Source organism: Hyperolius riggenbachi, chromosome 12 (assembly GCF_040937935.1).
Source record: "Hyperolius riggenbachi isolate aHypRig1 chromosome 12, aHypRig1.pri, whole genome shotgun sequence".
In the NCBI taxonomy this organism is placed as follows: domain Eukaryota; kingdom Metazoa; phylum Chordata; class Amphibia; order Anura; family Hyperoliidae; genus Hyperolius; species Hyperolius riggenbachi.
Window position 1 is genome coordinate 59,406,628 of NC_090657.1, and position 20,323 is coordinate 59,426,950.

General features: G+C 44.8%; 1 protein-coding gene across 1 annotated transcript in view; it reads left to right on the forward strand.

The window, feature by feature from the left end:
* ANKFN1 (ankyrin repeat and fibronectin type III domain containing 1) overlaps positions 1 to 20,323 on the forward strand; it is a 964,382-nt gene that overhangs the window by 351,818 nt on the left and 592,241 nt on the right. The window lies entirely within an intron of this gene.

A 20,323-nucleotide genomic window follows, 5' to 3' on the forward strand; every position in this document is an offset into this window, starting at 1 on the left:
ATTTAGAAGCTACTGTCACTTGTGGGGAGGAGGCGTAGTGGATTTAACCACCTCCCGACTATATGGGCAGTGGGCGAGTGGTGCCTCCAGGATCGCCTAACGCTGATATGCGTCAAGTCCTGGAGGTATGTGCGGGTGTTCCCTGCCGCTGTAAACACTGGGGATCCATTAACAGCCTGCCAGCAGCCATCAGAACTTGCAGGCTGCAATATTAAAAAAATGGAATTAAATGTGTACAGCGTTGCGATCTGGCGCAGTGCTGTACAGTGGACAGCCCTGTCACTTAGCTGTTCCTCTGATTGGCTCACAATATAACAATCTAATCCCTTAAAATATATATATATATATTTTTTAAATAAGGTCTTTCTTAGTTAATTAAAAATAATAATAATAGCAGCAGCAGAAATTTAATCCCACCAAAAGAAAGCTGTATTTGGGAGAATAAAAGGAGGTAAAATTCATTTGGGTGGGAAGTTGTATATGGCCAAGCAATAAGGGCCTGAGCCCACTAACGCAATTGTGCGCAGTTTTGTCCGCTTTTCAGAAACACATCAATGTTACAGATGCTAAAAAGCAGACAACTGCGCTCAACTGCGTTAGTGGGCTCAGGCCCTTAAGTATTAAAGTGGCGCAGTGCTGAATTGTAAAAAAAACAAAAAAAAAAACAAAAAAAAACGCCTGGTCACTAGGGGTGTTTAACCACTTAAGGACTGCAGTCATAAAACCCCTTAAGGACCAGAGCCTTTTTTTCCATTCGGACCACTGCAGCTTTCACGGTTTATTGCTCAGTCATACAACCTACCACCTAAATTAATTTTACCTCCTTTTCTTGTCACTAATACAGCTTTCTTTTGATGCTATTTGATTGCTGCTGCGAGTTTTACTTTTTATTATATTCATCAAAAAAGACATGAATTTTGTCAAAAAAATGTTTTTTAACTTTCTGTGCTGACATTTTTCAAATAAAGTAAAATTTCCTATACATTTGAGCGCGAAAGTTATTCTGCTACATGTCTTTGATAAAAAAAAAAAAACATTCAGTGTATATTTATTGGATTGGGTAAAAGTTATAGCGTTTACAAACTATGGTGCAAAAAGTGAATTTTCCCATTTTCAAGCATCTCTGACTTTTCTGCGCACCTGTCAGGTTTCATGAGGGGCTAAAATTCCAGGATAGTACAAATACCCCCCAAATGACCCCATTTTGGAAAGAAGACATCCCAAAGTATTCAGTGAGAGGCATGGTGAGTTTATTGAAGATTTTATTTTTTGTCACAAGTTAGCGGAAAATGACACTTTGTGACAGAAAAAAAAAAAAAAAAAAGTTTCCATTTCTTCTAACTTGCGACAAAAAAAAATGAAATCTGCCACGGACTCACTATGCTCCTCTCTGAATACCTTGAAGTGTCTACTTTCCAAAATGGGGTCATTTGTGGGGTGTGTTCACTGTCCTGGCATTTTGGGGGGTGCCTAATTGTAAGCACCCCTGTAAAGCCTAAAGATGCTCATTGGACTTTGGGCCCCTTAGCGCAGTTAGGCTGCAAAAAAGTGCCACACATGTGGTATTGCCGTACTCAGGAGAAGTAGTATAATGTGTTTTGGGGTGTATTTTTACACATACCCATGCTGGGTGGGAGAAATATCTCCGTAAATGACAATTTTTTTTATTTATTTTTTTACACACAATTGTCAATTTATAGAGATATTTCTCCCACTCAGCATGGGTATGTGGAAAAATACACCCCAAAACACATTATACTACTTCTCCTGAGTACGGCGATACCACATGTGTGGCACTTTTTTGCACCCTAACTGCGCTAAGGGGCCCAAAGTCCAATGAGTACCTTTAGGATTTCACAGGTCATTTTGAGAAATTTCGTTTCAAGACTGCTCCTCACGGTTTAGGGCCCCTAAAATGCCAGGACAGTATAGGAATCCCACAAATTACCCCATTTTAGAAAGAAGACACCCCAAGGTATTCCATTAGGAGTATGGTGAGTTCATAGAAGATTTTTTTTTTTTGTCACAAGTTAGCGGAAATTGATTTTAATTGTTTTTTTTCACAAAGTGTCATTTTCCGCTAACTTGTGACAAAAATAAAATCTTCTATGAACTCACCATACTCCTAACGGAATACCTTGGGGTGTCTTCTTTCTAAAATGGGGTCATTTGTGGGGTTCCTATACTGCCCTGGCATTTTAGGGGCCCTAAACCGTGAGGAGTAGTCGTGAAACCAAATGTCGCAAAATGACCTGTGAAATCCTAAAGGTACTCATTGGACTTTGGGACCCTTAGCGCACTTAGGGTGCAAAAAAGTGCCACACATGTGGTACCGCCGTACTCAGGAGAAGTAGTATAATGTGTTTTGGGGTGTATTTTTACACATACAGATGCTAGGTGGGAGAAATATCTCTGTAAATGACAATTATTTGATTTTTTTTACACACAATTGTCCATTTACAGAGAGATTTCTCCCACCCAGCATGGGTATGTATAAAAATACACCCCAAAACACATTATACTACTTCTTCTGAGTACGGCGATACCACATGTGTGACACTTTTTTGCAACCTAGGTGCGCTAAGGGGCCTAACGTCCTATTCACAGGTCATTTTGAGGCATTTGGATTCTAGACTACTCCTCACGGTTTAGGGCCCCTAAAATGCCAGGGCAGTATAGGAACCCCACAAGTGACCCCATTTTAGAAAGAAGACACCCCAAGGTATTCCGTTAGGGGTATGGTGAGTTCATAGAAGATTTTATTTTTTGTCACAAGTTAGTGAAAAATGACACTTTGTGAAAAAAACAATAAAAATCCAATTTCCGCTAACTTTTGACAAAAAATAAAATCTTCTATGAACTCATCATACACCTAACAGAATACCTTGGGGTGTCTTCTTTCTAAAATGGGGTCACTTGTGGGGTTCCTATACTGCCCTGGCATTTTACGGGCCCAAAACTGTGAGTAGTCTGGAAACCAAATTTCTCAAAATGACTGTTCAGGGGTATAAGCATCTGCAAATTTTGATGACAGGTGGTCTATGAGGGGGCAAATTTTGTGGAAACGGTCATAAGCAGGGTGGCCTCTTAGATGACAGGATGTATTGGGCCTTTATCTGATGGATAGGAGTGCTAGGGGGGTGACAGGAGGTGATTGATGGGTGTCTCAGGGGGCGGTTAGAGGGGAAAATAGATGCAATCAATGCACTGGGGAGGTGATCGGAAGGGGGTCTGAGGGTTTGGCCGAGTGATCAGGAGCCCACACGGGGCAAATTAGGGCCTGATCTGATGGGTAGGTGTGCTAGGGGGTGACAGGAGGTGATTTATGGGTGTCTCAAGGTGTGATTAGAGGGGGGAAATAGATGCAAGCAATGCACTAGCGAGGTGATCAGGGCTGGGGTCTGAGGGCGTTCTGAGGTGTGGGCGGGTGATTGGGTGCCCGCAAGGGGCAGATTAGGGTCTAATCTGATTGGTAACAGTGACAGGTGGTGATAGGGGGTGATTGATGGGTAATTAGTGGGTGTTTAGAGGAGAGGAGAGATGTAAACACTGCACTTGGGAGGTGATCTGATGTCGGATCTGCGGGCGATCTATTGGTGTGGGTGGGTGATCAGATTGCCCGCAAGGGGCAGGTTAGGGGCTGATTGATGGGTGGCAGTGACAGGGGGTGATTGATGGGTGGCAATGACAGGGGGTGATTGATGGGTGATTGACAGGTGATCAGTGGGTTATTACAGGGAATAACAGATGTAAATATTGCACTGGCGAATTGATAAGGCGGGGGTCTGAGGGCAATCTGAGCGTGTGGGCGGGTGATTGGGTGCCTGCAAGGGTCTAATCTGATGGGTAACAGTGACAGGTGGTGATAGGGGGTGATTGATGGGTGATTGATGGGTAATTAGTGGGTGTTTAGAGGAGAGAATAGATGTAAACAATGGATTTGGGAGGTGATCTGATGTCGGATCTGCGGGCGATCTATTGGTGTGGGTGGGTGATCAGATTGCCCGCAAGGGGCAGGTTAGGGGCTGATTGATGGGTGGCAGTGACAGGGGGTGATTGATGGGTGGCAGTGACAGGGGGTGATTGACAGGTGATCAGTGGGTTATTACAGGGAAGAACGGATGTAAATAATGCACTGGCGAATCGATAAGGGGGGGTTTGAGGGCAATCTGAGCGTGTGGGCGGGTGATTGGGTGCCCGCAAGGGTCTAATCTGATGGGTAAAAGTGACAGGTGGTGATAGGGGTAATTGATGGGTGATTGATGGGTAATTAGTGGGTGTTTAGAGGAGAGAATAGATGTAAACAATGGATTTGGGAGGTGATCTGATGTCGGATCTGCGGGCGATCTATTGGTGTGGGTGGGTGATCAGATTGCCCGCAAGGGGCAGGTTAGGGGCTGATTGATGGGTGGCAGTGACAGGGGGTGATTGACGGGTGATTGACAGGTGATGGACAGGTGATCAGGGGGGATAGATGCATACAGTACACAGGGGGGGGGGGGGGTCTGGGTAGAATCTGAGGGGTGGGGGGGTGATCAGGAGGGAGCAGGGGGCAGTTTAGGGACTAAAAAAAAAATAGCGTTGACAGATAGTGACAGGGAGTGATTGATGGGTGATTAGGGGGGTGATTGTGTGCAAACGGTGGTCTGGGGGGTGGGCAAGGGGGGGTCTGAGGGGTACTGTGGGCGATCAGGGGGCAGGGGGGGGGCAGATCAGTGTGTTTGGGTGCAGACTAGGGTGGCTGCAGCCTGCCCTGGTGGTCCCTCGGACACTGGGACCACCAGGGCAGGAGGCAGCCTGTATAATACACTTTGTAAACATTACAAAGCGTATTATACGCTTCCTATCCGGCGATCGTCGGGTTAACAACCCGCCGGCGCTTCCGATTGGCCGGCGGGTTGACGTCGCGGGTGGGCGGAGCCTATTGCCGGCGGATGCGCGCGCATCCCAGCGCGCGATCCCCGGCCAGAGAGTGCCCCAGGACCTGACGCCAATCTGCGTTACGTGGTCCTGGGGCTGCCACTTTGCCGCCGCCAATATGAAGTAGGCGGTCGGCAAGTGGTTAAAGAGACACTGAAGCGAAAAAAAATGATATTATGATTTGTATGTGTAGTACAGCTAAGAAATAAAACATTAAGATCAGATATATCAGTCTAATTGTTTCCAGTACAGGAAGAGTTAAGAAACTCTACTTGTTATCTCTATGCAAAAATGCCATTCATCTCTATGACTTTCAAAGTCGTGGAGAGGGCTGTTTTCTGACTTTTATTATCTCAACTGTAAGTGAACTAATTACTTTTTCTCTGCCAGAGGAGAGGTCATTAGTTCACAGACTGCTCTGAAAGAATCATTTTGAATGCTGAGTGGTGTGTAATCTGCACATATTAGAGAATGATGCAATGTTAGAAAAAACACTATATACCTGAAAATAAAAATATGAGGATATTTTCTTTGCTGCTAATCTTCTAGTAATTATTCATAGTACACAACCAATTCACTATATATCATATTTTTTTTCGCTTCAGTGTCTCTTTAAACCTGTGGTCCTCAAGTGGTTAGTGTCTCGCATGACAGATTTTATGCCCGTTGGAATTGCATAGCGCCTGCATGACTTACTTGCTGTTGCGCCCATAGGCAGTATTGCACCTCGTTACGGTGCTATACATTAGTCTGTTTATGTAGCTGAGAGGATAATGCAGGCGGCTTTGCTATTCTTGTTGCAGAGGCTCATCTGAGCTCTTCCAGCTGCACCATAAAACGAGCGAGCAAATTAAGAAGAGATAAGAGAGCGGTAGATTCATTGACGCCATTTCACCTCCGAGCAGCGCGCTTTGCCAGAGCACCTGAAGCCTCTTATTCCAGCCTCATTATTATTTCCCATGTATTCTTTATGCTTTCAGAAATGAACATAATGACAACAGCCCCATTCCAGCATAGCCGTTCCCTGTTTAGAGAAATTAGGAAAATAACCGGCGGATCATTAGCAAGCTCAATGGAACTATCTCAAGGGCTCATTCACACTAGTTGAAATGCATTAAAATGCATGAATAAAAACTCACAAATTGGTTTATGAGTTTCCGTGCATTTCCATGAATTTTACCTCCGGATGAGTTAAAATGCACCGCACAGCAACTCACTGGTGTAGTGTGAATGATAAAAGGAAAGTCTGTGGACTTTCAGGTTCCCATGTAAAATGCACACTATGTGCAGTGCGTCATAACTCACTGCAACTCACTTGGGGCTCGATTCACTATAACAACTAGCATACCTTATCAGAGTTAACATACCTTAGAGTTAACACGCCTTATCAGAGCAGTATAGCGAGCGCTACGAACTTATGCCTGCTAATTGGCAATGACAGAGCTCCACTCGTCTTGCCCTAAGCCCCTCTCGTCATTCCCAATTAGCAGGCATAAGTTTGTAGCGCTCGCTATGCTACTCTGATAAGGCAGATTAACGCTGATAAGGCATGTTAACTCTGATAAGGCATGCTATTTGTCTTAGTGCATCAAGCCCATAGTGTGAATGAGCCCTAAAGGAACAGATCAGCTGGTCTCCATATAGGCAGAAATCCATTTGTCTATTTGTAACGATTGTGGAACTTTCTCCGTGATCAGCGCACAACTCGTGCGCTGATACGGCGGAAATCCTCCACAAGCGTATAATTGCAGGAACCCAGCAAAAGGTGCTACACACCCGTAGAGGGAAATTCCTGTCGGCAGATAGCGCTGGGGAGTGCAGTTGAAGCAATCCTCTGTACCTCCACAAATGCCAGACAGGAATTGTACGAAGCGCAGAACGCATTCGTAAGAGAAGCGATTGCGAATGAGAACGAGCAAAGGGACAGGTTGTATGTGTGTGCGCCAATCTAGTCGCCACCCCGCGACAGCGCACACACAACAGCAGATACGAAACAGAAATGCAACCACAAGAAAGGCGATTGCCAGAAGTGACACAAGGCAGATCAGAACAGAATAAGAGGATAGCAAAGGCACAGCAAATCATACAATGAGGAGATACGGAAAATAACAAACGCTAACTGAACACGAACACCGCACTCATTCGCAACAGTGCACGCGTTCATGCACGGTCTCCACGTGATAAGCACAATAGAGACAAGCACGCCTAACTAACCACTGACAGACAAACATGAAACAGAGGACGCGAAGCGCTTGCTTAACGGTTACCTCACCGAGCCTCCAGCAAGCATTCGTAGCAGACAAGACAGACACACGAAAACAGGAACAGGCAGGAGATAGGATCCACAGCACTAGCGAAAGTGGCTAGTGCGATCCAGGTACAGAGTAGCAGAACAGAAGGATCCACAGCACTAGCGCAGGATACTAGTGCGATCCAGGTACAGAGTAGCAGAACAGAAGGATCCACAGCACTAGCGCAGGATGCTAGTGCGATCCAGGTACAGAGTAGCAGAACAGAAGGATCCACAGCACTAGCGCAGGATGCTAGTGCGATCCAGGTACAGAGTAGCAGAACAGAAGGATCCACAGCACTAGCGCAGGATGCTAGTGCGATCCAGGTACAGAGTAGCAGAACAGAAGGATCCACAGCACTAGCGCAGGATGCTAGTGCGATCCAGGGAAACAGATCACAAGGGGCTACCAGTAACAACCGCTGTTCTGGTTAGCACCCAGACACACAGAACGATTTCCTGTCGACCACCGCTGGGACAGGACAATCGCAACAGACAAACAAAACAGATAAGCAATCCTAACTGCACTAGGGAAACCTGCCTAGCGCAGTTTCAGGAATTACTCTAAGCTGATCTTCAAACAAAGAGTAAGGCTGACACTCCTCCAGGAGTGTTTCACAGGAAGGAATCCTTATGACCAGCCAAGCATTGTGGGAAACACATAGTACTTATAGTACACGCCTCCAATGAATGTGGCCAGGCAATTTGCATGACAACGTATGCAAATTCCTCAGCAAGCACAAGCTGCAAAACTGACAGAAGGTCTCTTTTCCAGAGTCCTGCAGCATGCAAACCCAAACAATGGTCAAAAAGCTGCCTGCCTGCACAGGCAGCTGAGCAGATCATTACACTATTACAGCAGAGTCCCCAGTATCCGGCACCGGCAGGGATTGCCTGGTGCTGGATACAAGTGCTTGCTGGTTTCTTGAGCAACCAGCTAAAAGAGCACAAACCTCCCCCCCAAATACTCATACTCAAATTCTCCCCATATCTCTTTTTGGGCTCCTAACAGCTTTCTGGCGTCCTCTGTGCATCGGATCATGTGACAAGCAGGCTTCCGGAAAGCCGCTAGCAGCCCGCAGGGAAGTATGGGGAGACTGCCAGACATCGCTGGAGGCCCGGTAAGTATTTAAAATGCCCCCAAACACCCCTCCCCCCCAAATGCCCCAAAAGTGCAGTCCCCGTTATCCCTCAGGCATGCCGGTTAGTTATGACTTCCGAATGCCTGGATGCCGGATAGCGGGGACTTTGCTGTGCTAATAATGCCCGAGACTTGCATGATCAGCCAAATAGGCCCGTTATTTGTTGTGATGATCATAATTTGTAATTGTAATTACGATTTGGACATTCAACTGATTTTGTGTAATTTATTCGTAATTTTGCGTCATTTTCGCATAATTTCGTGCCGACTTAAAAAAAAAGTGTAACAAGGTACCCATACATGCGGTCGTCACTCACCAACATTGCTATGTATGTTAATTTTTCAAAAAAAGACCTTGGAGTTTTTGAGAAAGTCTATTTCAAAAATGCAAAAGGAAATATTTTTTTTTAATGTGCCTATGGTCTCCTCCTGAGCTGTAAATCCTTGCAACCAGTGCCAGAGCCTGCAGGAATAAAACCGTCCCTGCTCTGTATCCCAGGACATTAGGAGCAGATGCTGGTTGGTCGCTCTCCTTTTATAGCTGAGGACACATGGTCTTCACAGCTATGGACGCCGAAGGATAAAAACTAGTCTAAGAAACACTGGCAGAGGTGCCTTTAAGAATAACTATCAACTATGAACTATTATATTAGGTAAGCAATATATAGTCTTTCCTTCTTAAAAGGCCAAACCAAGTTTAATGGAAAAAAAAGTATTTATTCATGCACATAAGACAAAGCATTTCACGGGTTCTAGCCCGCTTCATCGTCAATAAAATACGCTTTAGCTGCTAATTATAACACTCCCCCAGGGCCAATGGCACTCTAGGCAATGGCCTGGAATGCCTTTGCTTAAAAATGGCCCTGCAGCAGCCTCCCTCCTCCATATCCATTATCCCTCATTGAGTAGCAGCTCAGTTCAGCTGCAGCCTGTGCAGGAAACCTGGTCCTGTTCGAAAGTCAACCCATCTGGGTTCCATACTGGGCCTAGTTCCATTTGATGCCTTGCCTGTCACTGTCTGCACCTTTTCTTTGGGAATTGAATTGATGGGCTTGTGTGCTGATGTCCACACTCTGATGTTTTTGGATGTGATGCCTTGCTGCTTGCTATATTCACATGCTAGATTACAACCCTGTTAGGCTATGGACTTGTATGCATACTGCAGCCATACCAGCAAATCTCTATGATTGAGCTCTCCTGTGGATTTAATCTCATATTTTGCTTTGCTACTTGACATGCTAGTCTGTCACTCCAGCCTCAATTGGGACTCCGCTGTCACGTATATCCATTAGTTGCTGAACTTTTGTCCCAATCTAGTACGATAGAGGCCTCAATTATATTTTGCCGGCAACCTCCATTATTCCAATTCAAATTGTGCGTGTATGGGTTGGTTGTAGATTGTGATTAGGGGTCCTGGGGTGGGAGGTAGGTCTGAGAATACATGTGACAATCAGCTATTTTAAAGGGATACTGTAGGGGGTCAGGGGAAAATGAGTTGAACTTACCCGGGGCTTCTAACGGTCCCCCGCAGACATCCTGTGTTGGCGCAGCCACTCACCGATGCTCCGGCCCCGCCTCCGGTTCACTTCTGGAATTTCAGACTTTAAAGTCTGAAAACCACTGCGCCTGCGTTGCCGTGTCCTCGATCCCGCTGATGTCATCAAGAGCGCACAGCGCAGGCCCAGTATGGTCTGTGTCTGCGCAGTACACTCCTGGTGACATCAGCGGGAGCGAGGACACGGGCGTGCAGGCGCAGTGGTTTTCTGACTTTAAAGTCAGAAATTCCAGAAGTGAACTGGAGGCGGGCCGGAGCATCGGTGAGTGGTTGCGCCAACACAGAATGTCTGCGGGGGACCATTAGAAGCCCCGGGTAAGTTCAGCTCATTTTCCCCCGACCCCCCTACAGTATCCCTTTAAACAGGTTAAGGTTTTTGTACATAATAAAGCATTAATATATGTATTTTTTTTTTTACAAATACTGTATATACTTGTGTATAAGCCTAATTTTTCAACAACAAAAATGTGCTGAAATGTTACCCCCTTGGCTTATATGCGAGTCAGTGGAGCACAATGGATGGTGGAGCAGGTTTTGTTACTGGCAGAGGAGCGCAAGGATCGCGCACTATTCCTGCTCTTGTCATCCGGCTCCCTGCTGTGTCCCCTGCAACATGGTGTGCAGATGCACTGCTCAAGGCTACCTGTGTCCCCTGGCTTGTGGAGCGGAGCATGTAAGCAATGTGTCAGTGCAATGATCAGGGATTCTTCCTGTGTGGCAATCGCTGTCTCATCTTATCTATGACGCCATCTAGTGGCATATTGAGACACAGCTGTATGATCCTGGGGCACATCTAGCTATAGGAGAGTGAATGACTTGTACTGGGGGAACCTCTGGCTGCTGTGGAAGGGGCTATATTGGGAAGGGTATATTGGGAAGTATTTATACGCGAGTCAATCACTTTTCCTGGTTTCGGAAGGAAAGTGGATACCTCAGCTTATACACGGGAAGGCTTATATGCGAGTATATACAGTATTGTCTTTATTGGTACATATGCCCCACATCATACATATCTTCTTCCTCGTTGTTTAAAAGTGTTTAAAGTTCCATCTGATGCATATTTTTGCCTTTATTTCTTAATCTCTCTATTTTTCCTTGGTAAAAATACTGCTTGTTTTCCAGCTCCAGCCTCAGAATAAAGTCAGAACACCAGCAGTGGTTTTCTTAGCACAATGCTCTGCAATACTTTTCTTCTCTCCCTCCTTCCGCTATATAATACTGCACTCTGTCCGCTTCTGTTGTAGTCAAACATCCCCTTTAATCACAGTCATTTCTGAGCTGTAATGTGCAGGAGGGAAATGATTGTTTAAATTGATCATCCGGATGCCAGAATCACAGTTATTGTCTTTGGCTCCCTTCACCGGAGCCGTGTTACAAGTCCTATAAACTGGTTACACGGAGGCGCACTTTGTGAGAAGATGACATTGTGATAAACGGAAGAGATTTTCTGGTGGAGGCAGTACGCTCGCGACAAAATACCTTTCAAACTATGCAAGGTTCCTCGCTAAAGGGCAAGTAAGGCATTTCTGAATATTTTCCTATTGCACGTCTGAATAAAGAGAACACACGGAGCAGAGGCATCCAAGAGTATAAAATATTAAAAAAATTAAAAACAAATTGAGGTGGCTTACCGCATACAATTTTGCATTTAATGTTAATGTATATGCACAGCTTCTGTTTTGGGTACAAGGTGCGTTTGTTGTCTCAGAGGGGCTCTGCGCATCTCTGTAGGTTTACCAATCTGAGGCGGCCTGCTGATGCGCTGATCTACCTTCTACCTCATACAAGAATTCACATGTGGCACAGTAAGAAAAAGAATTTGAGCACTAGGCAACACATTTTGGGAGATTCAACCTACTTAATCAGGCTATTGACTGCCAGGTGAAGATTAGCATCTAATCTTTTTCTGTACCGTAAGTTAATTCTCGTATGAGGTAAGCCACCTCAATTTGTTTTTAATTTTTTAAAATATTTTATACTTTTACGTGCCGCTCCTCTGTGTGTTGTTCACAGCCACACCCCTTCCTTTAAGGGGTGTTCCCCTCAGGCCTCAAGTTCTTCTTCTGCAGAGTGCGACCTGTACAGACGTCGAGCTGGACCCGTTTGGAGGCGGTTATCCTCCTCAAGTGCTGTTTGGTGGTTGCTCTTCCAGCAACCCACCCTTGCGAGTACTGACTTCATTGAATTAAAAAAAAAATCTTGCAATTATTAACCACTCCCCTACCCTGGTAATTTTCACAGTTCAGCTCTGATTACTTTGGCAATAACTTTATCAATAATGTTCACAACTAAATGATCTATATATTGTTTTTTTTTTTCAGGAAAAAATAGGCTTTTTCCTGATATTTGTTTATAATAATTACCTTATTTTCTATGCATTTTAAAAGGAAAATAAGTAAAAGTGAAAAAAAAAAATACACAATTTATCCACTTTTGTACATTATAGCATTCATGTAAACAGTTCTATTGTACATTAAACCCACGCATCTTATTTGTCTTTTCCTCCTCTGTTTATTTAAACAGTTAATTTGTTTTGATAATGTATTAGATGTAAGGCCTGGTGCACACCAAAAACCGCTAGCAGATCCGCAAAATGCTAGCAGATTTTGAAACGCTTTTTCTTCTTTTTCTGTAGCGTTTCAGCTAGCATTTTGCGGTTTTGTGAAGCGTTTTTGGTGTAGTAGATTTCATGTATTGTTACAGTAAAGCTGTTACTGAACAGCTACTGTACCAACGCCTGGCAAACCGCTCTGAAGTGCCGTTTTTCAGAGCGGTTTGCGTTTTTCCTATACTTTACATTGAGGCAGAAACGCATCCGCAATCCAAAATCTGCAGCAGCCCGGGAGTATGCGTTTCTGCAAAACGCCTCCCGCTCTGGTGTGCACCAGCCCATTGAAATACATTACCCTAGCGGATCCGCACCCGCAAGCGGATCGCAAACCGCAGCCGAACCGCTCTGGTGTGCACTAGGCCTAACAGTTGAGTAATGTATACAATCTGCTTCTGTCTGCTCCTGGAATGTGTATTTTAAACTTGTTTACTAATTAACTCTGCTATTGACTTCCCTGGGACAAGAGAGGGGTTTACCGTCATTACTTTACAACTCTGTAGTGATGTTATCAGGTCAGAGATAAATACACAGTGTTATCTAAGATTTTGTAGGGAGGAGAGTGCAGAGACTTATATTCACGTCATGGGGCAGGAAGTGGTTAGTCATGCTGCATCATCTGGGCTCCGGGTGTCTTTGTGTTTTTCTTCTAAGGTTTACCTTATCCATTACAATTGAATAAAGAGAAATTCTAGTTACTAGAAGAAAAAAAAATTAGTAAAAGGTAATTGCACATTTGCTGACTGAAGCAAACCCCCCCCCAGAGGGGGGGGGGCAGGATCATTCACCAGGCAACCTAGGCAGTTGCCTTGGGCCTAGTAGGTGTCAAGGAGCCCACCTGCCACATTCTTTGACCTCTGTCCACTTTAGCTTACCAAAAAGATCACAAAGGGGGCCCCAAATGTACTAAGTTGCCTAGGGCCCTATTACATTTTAATCCATCTCTGGTCTTGCCCCTGCGTAGTGTGTTCACAGATAGAAGCACTGCAGTGAACTTCCAGGGGGTCCCAGGATTCCATCGTAGGTCGGAAGGAGGCTGGAGGATGCCTCTGGAGGATCTCTCTACCAAGGTAAAGGTCCATACGCACGCCCAGAAATGGATTAAGATGTAAGGGGGCCCAAGGCAAGGCAGAAGATTTGAGGCCCCCTTGCGGTCATTTTGGTTGCTGGAGAGAGGTTAGAGAAGGTGGCTGACTGGCCCCTCGTCACCCACCAAGCCCCAACCACCTGCCTAGATTGCCTGGTGGATGATCCTGCTCTTCCCACAAAGCGATTTTTCAGGCAACGTTTTCATGACAAACTATAATTTTCATGATATTTGCAGTATTGTATAATTTTATACTGTAGATTATTGAATAATGATCATTCATGAAAAATGCTGCATGGCAATTGAGTATCCATGGAGATCATTTGTATGAATGACCATCATGATGGATCACTGGACAAGCGATCGTTCAGATGTCCACTGACTCCCCCACTAGGAGCCTCAACCACACGGTTAGCTCTACAATTGTGCTACACTGGTAATGATCAATTCTATATATGCTTTAAATAGTGGTAATCGATCATTAACAAAACTGAGGGGACCGTGCAGACAGTCTGAATTTGGGGGACTAATCCGGGAGTCTATATGTGATTGTCTTGTGTTCCCTGAACCCCAGATACAGAAATACTATGCTATCTTAAAGAGAAACCGTGACCAAGAATTGAACTTCATCCCAATCAGTAGCTGATACCCCCTTTCCCATAAGAAATCTTTAACTTTTCTAAAACGGATCATCAGGGGGCTCTGTATGGCTGATATTGTGGTGAAACCCCTCCCACAGTGTGATGTCAAACCATGGTCCTGGCACTAGTTTCCTGTCTGTGAACCTCATTGCATTGTGGGAAATAACAGCTGTTTACAACTGGGTCCAACTGCCAGAAAGCAAGCAGCATCTCCTTCCACTGACATCACCTGCCAGCAGTAAAAATGTCACCATGTGATAAATGTCAGAATGTAAAAATCAGGTAGAGGAAAGCTTTTACAATGGGCAAACACTGACTAAATCATTTATACATAATTATTGTAAAAATGAAGCACTTTTTTATTACATTATTTTCACTGGAATCCTCTAAGTTGTGATTGATTGCAGATTACGTTGTGTCCTGAAAAAGAAGTGCCGTGGCGCATTTGCCACTGTCCTGAATAAGGGGTGGTTAGTATCTGGTAAGCAGTATTGCCCTAGGGGTGAGGTGTGGCTCACTTGCGGATTTATGGGGAGGGCCACATATATTGCTACCATGAGTGTCAGGTGTCTATGGTGTTGGAAAATACAGCCAAAACAGTACTAGGCTATGTTTAGATTTCGCCTTGTACAGTCATTTTAGAAGTGAGATAAGAAGCTGATGAGAGGAAGAGATGGGACAATGTCCTCCAGCACCCAATATACCCCACACAAGAAAATCGGGTGGCCAACGATTATTTGTAGCACCACTCAATACTGAGGAGAGATCAAGGTAAAAACCATACTCAAGTAACCACAATTATGAAACCTTTTTCTCTTCATGTGCTTGTACAAAAAATTACTTTATTAGCTGCATACAAAAATTCTCAGCAAGGGTGATGCTGAACCCTCCCCATTAAAACCACTAAAAACAACTCTGGTCTGCACAGGACATAAGTGATTACTCATATAATGTTCTTCCCACTGTCACCGTGACGGTTACTGCCCAATAATGATCGCCCAGCACAGCCTATGCAGATCACATTGGTCCACCAATCACGGTCTGACATTTGTGGGCCCACCACCGACGCACACCATGAGGCCTCCTCTCACACTCTCCTGAATGGCCGTCAACTCTATACCTGCCACCCCGCTGATACCCGTAGTTCCTCAGCAACCACTGTGTGCTTATGGGCTTATGCTGTCTACCAATGTCCCAGCTATCCACAATGGGGTGTTGTTTCCGGTATCACTTCACCGGTTGCCTTTCGTGCTGGATACTCAGATCGTCCTGCACCGGCAATGGTAGCCGAGTCCCACCGCTAGCAGCAAAGCGGCAATCCAGTTATACAGTCTATGGAGTGTGCGGATACATGGGGATCAATCTTTCACTTACGCTACTGCCACCGGGATTCTCCACTTATCTTTGCAGGGGAGCATCGCTCAGGGCACCTCCATGCAATCGCCCGACGTCTCCGTCACCCCGCAGCTTGAAGCCGGTGCACCGCGTATAGCGTCCCCGGGAGGTCCACGGACATGCGGCGGAGGTTCCGTTTCGTGAGTACTCACATCGTCCAGACCAGGGCCCGCCCGCTGACGCGTTTCGCCCCGCCCACGGGGCTTTTTCAGCGTGTGCGTCGGTGGTGGGCCCACAAATGTCAGACCGTGATTGGTGGACCAATGTGATCTGCATAGGCTGTGCTGGGCGATCATTATTGGGCAGTAACCGTCACGGTGACAGTGGGAAGAACATTATAAGAGTAATCACTTATGTCCTGTGCAGACCAGAGTTGTTTTTAGTGGTTTTAATGGGGAGGGTTCAGCATCACCCTTGCTGAGAATTTTTGTATGCAGCTAATAAAGTAATTTTTTGTACAAGCACATGAAGAGAAAAAGGTTTCATAATTGTGGTTCCTCCAGCACCCAAGCCTGAGACACCAAAGTGTGCCCCTCCATCCCACCCCAGCCGTCACACACTGATTGTTATTAGACTAAGAGGCACCCCAGGGCCTTCAACACTATAATATCTAGTTATCTGGCTTGCAGTCACTGCCATGTATCCCCTCTTCTTATTTCTCTTTGCTTCAAACACAGTAGGGGAATGATAGCCGATTTGAGTTGTGTGCCCCCTCCTACACTGCGCCCTGAGGCTGGAGCCTCTCTCGCCTCTGCCTTGGCCCTGGGAGAGGTGACACAAGAGCATGGCCAGAATTGTTGACGATTCACTACTACTGATAAAGAACTAACTGTGAACTGGTCATTAGGGATGGTCTGAAATGCTCAAGGCCAATTCCGCAGAAATTCCGATTTCCGCAATGCCAATTTCTGATTTATTTTTTTTTCCGATGTTCAAATTTTCGAGGAGTATTTTATTAGTATTTTTTTGAATTAGAGAATGCCCAAAAAAAAAAAAAAATGGAAAAACGAAGATCAGAAAAACGAAAAATCAGTCTTGTGATTTGTCTAAAAACTGCGATGATACGATTTTTGCTGAAAAATTCTGCCTTCTCTGATCGGTCCAATTCTTCAGAGTTTTGTGTTAGGGATAACATTAACAAGGTGCCGTAAAGGCCCTTTTCCAATACCCGCGATCTGCTTTAAAAAGTAATGTAAATTGCGATGCACTTTTCCATTAGCACATTCCAATTTTTCACAAATTGCAATCGTCGGGCTTCACAATTATTGATGTGACTGCGTTTCACTCCCAACGGTTCACAGCGCAATCGCAACAAATGAAAAAAAAGAAGCTTTTGCGATTGCGCTTGCAAGTGAAAAAAGGGCCCTTAATCGGATTTCCGTGGAATTCTGATTTTCGGAAATGCTAATTTCTGATTGGAAATGCAGAAATTTCAATTTCACTGAATCCGAATGAGCCATTGTGAGATATTGAAACACTAGATACGATTAGTGGACATTTCTGTAAAAATAAAAAAATAAATAAATGGTTGTCCCTCCACAGACCGTATTCTGGTGCCCCTACCATAAGGTGTGTCACCCAGTGTAATCTATTCTATAATTTTAACCTAATGCAGCACCCCAGGGGTGAAAACCATATTACCCATCACTAACATTAACAAACTGTTCCCCTCTGCTGCTTACACCTCTCATACTGTGGTTGCCCTTTCCAGGTTTTGTTGCACAATATGAATTGTTATATATAGAATGCTTGGGGAGCCCAATGTAAAACTTGCCCTGGGGCCTAAAGTTCCTTAGCAACACCACTGACTATCACTACAAGAGCCCCTCCCCCACACTGATCCAGGAGTCCATCCCAGACCATCTAATTTACAAATTGGGGAAGAGGCGACCAATTTTAGATAAAACTGTGTTAAAAACAGCTAAAGTAATAAAGGGAGAGGTGGCTTACCTCAAAAATGACACATTGATACACATATGAAGTTTAATTATGCACAGGCAACACGTTTCGTGGGTCTACTTCCACTTCCTCAGGCCAAGTACAGTGCCAGCGATGTATCAAGAGCCAAGAACGGAGCGCCTCCAGTTCCAGCTTGTCATCCAGTTCCAGCTGGTCACCCGAGTGGTTTATAAATCTCCAACCTGCTTTTAGTGGTTGGTTGCCCCCTGTGCAACCTTCCTTTGTGAGTTCTACAACTTCTTTTACATTTGCCGTTTAACTGGAGATGTACTGCACCATATAGGCTCCAGTGGCTTCTGAGCTTTTCCTCGTTAGGGTGTTGATCACCCTCTACCACAATCTAACTTACAACTCCAGTTAGGCCTAAGCTGCAGGCAGGAAGCCAAGCGATCTTCATAGTAATTTTCAGGCTGCACTCCTGAAGAATGGAATTGTTGGCATGGGGTCGGGATCGTGATTCCATTCATTATTCTGAGCTCTGGAGTTTCACATTGCGCGGCAGCAGCTGTCTGCAGAGAGAGAGAGAGGTAATGCATAGGGAGCGCTCAGGTGCTACCTTGCAAATTGAATGGACTTTATATAAATTTCACAGCTTGTGGTATATTCCTGGCATTGTGTTGTGGGTTCCGAGAAACATTAGATCCGGCGGAGATGGAGGGGAAGCGGTCGGTAGCCTTGGTGAATTATGTAGAGTATTATATTATAGCACATACCGTGTTAACGAGAAAACACAGTCAATAAACAGGGTGAGCCAAAGGGCAACAAAACAACTGTGGCACCTCATAGTAATCAGTATAATCAGCAAATTTCACAGTTTCACCTATTTATGTAAAGAGGAACTGTCAGCCATACTTTCACAGAAAAAAACAAAACACATATATAAAGTAGATAAATACTTGCCCTACTTACATAACATATGTATTGCTCTGTCCACGTTTTGATTTTAGTGATTTTTCTACAGAAAAAAAAAAAGAAAATCCTTCTTAGCATTTCCCATTTTAATTGTGGCTATTTTGAAGCCAACCCTGATGTAATTTCCTCCCTTACTCTCCTCTGCCTGATTTGCCCGTCCTTCACTATAGAAAGTACATTGTCCCAGCTTGAGAAATATTGGCCAATTAGAGAGGAACAGAGATGTGGGAGAGGAAAACAGGAGGGAACGTGGCTTCAGCCAATCAGGCTGCATTAGTTTAGTCTGAGGGGAAGAAGAGAAGAAAAAAAAAGGGGAACACCCAGCATGCCCTGCAACTTCTTTTTTGTGTACCAAATTTTGTGTGAACCAAATAAGAGAGAGTCAGGTAAACTGGGGAATGATCATTTATCACAAAAAACCTAATAGTGATTTTAACTTATGGATTGCCTGATTAGCATCATTATCACTTGTTTACCAGATAAAAATAAAGAATTGACTTTTGATTTTATGCTCGACAGTTACACTTTAAAGTAGGATTGTCAGCCACAAAATCAAAGTCCTATTACTCACTGGCCTAGCTCAGTGTTTATTATCTAGCCTGCAAGCTGACCCTGCATTGCAAGCATCCCAATCTAATCAAATATTTCTGCTGTATTGTACAAAATGGGAAAGAGCCCTTGGTTGTTTGCTCGATAGCAAATGGCCTAGGATCTGGCATAGCAATTGGATGATCCAAGATGCGAGACTACAAGTACAAGACCATTGCTAGATGGTATATTACTCTAGCCCGTATTCAGAAATTCTCCAGATGAATAGAGGTTTGTTGGAGGTGTGGGCAGGAGGGACGGACAGAACTGCACATGTGGTGGACCTGCCCCGTAGTCAAGACCTTTTGGGAAGAAATAATCAAATTCAGTAGAGATCTGCTAGAAGGGGATTTTGAACTTTCAGCAAGCAAAGCTATCTTCGTTATTCCTGTCTCAGGCGGAAGTAAAAGGTAGTACCTTAATTAAAGAAGTAGGAACTAAGGTTGCAAAAAAAATAATAGCAGATAAGTGGAAAGATCCATCCCCCCAAACTTGGATGAATGGATCAGCAGAATGGATCTGTTGTGCGGTGGTGGAGCACATGTGGTACATGATACAGCAGGCCAGATACCTGACTTTGTCTGTCTCATTGTCTCATTGGCAGGGACAGATTTACCGTAAGGCACTGTAGGCACATGCCTACAGGTGCCTGGCGATGGAAAGGTGGTTCAATCCCCTCCCTCCTTCCCTATGCAGAGTCCTGATGAAGGTTATTCATGCTCTCAGCATTCCACTGACAAGATCTCCCTTCAGACAGGGGCGCCTCTAGCTACTTAATACAGAGGTTCCTCTAGCTACCTAATACTTGGGAGCACATCTAGGTAGTTAATATTGAGGGGACTTCTGGCTACCTAATTTTAAGGGGCACCTGTAGCTACCTATGATGGGGGAGGGAAGTAACAGAGAAGTGACAGCTGTGATGGCCAACACACTTGCGGTACAGTTTGGTGCAGTTTTGTAGGTTTATGGAGGTGAAGTTAAGGGTTTCTAGACATCTGTGCCTATAGGCTCCTGTGAGGTAAATCTGGGACTGCTCATTGGGTTAGATCCTATAGTAATACCTGGCAAATAATTATAGAAAAATACCTGGATAAATCATAAGCTTTGTATACGATATTGAGGGGACGAGGTAGGTAGTGGAATGGTTGGGTGGTGGTGGTGGTGGTTGGGGGGGGGGGGGGGGAGGTACAGGACTATGTGGAGGCTTGTAATATGTTCAGGTTTTGT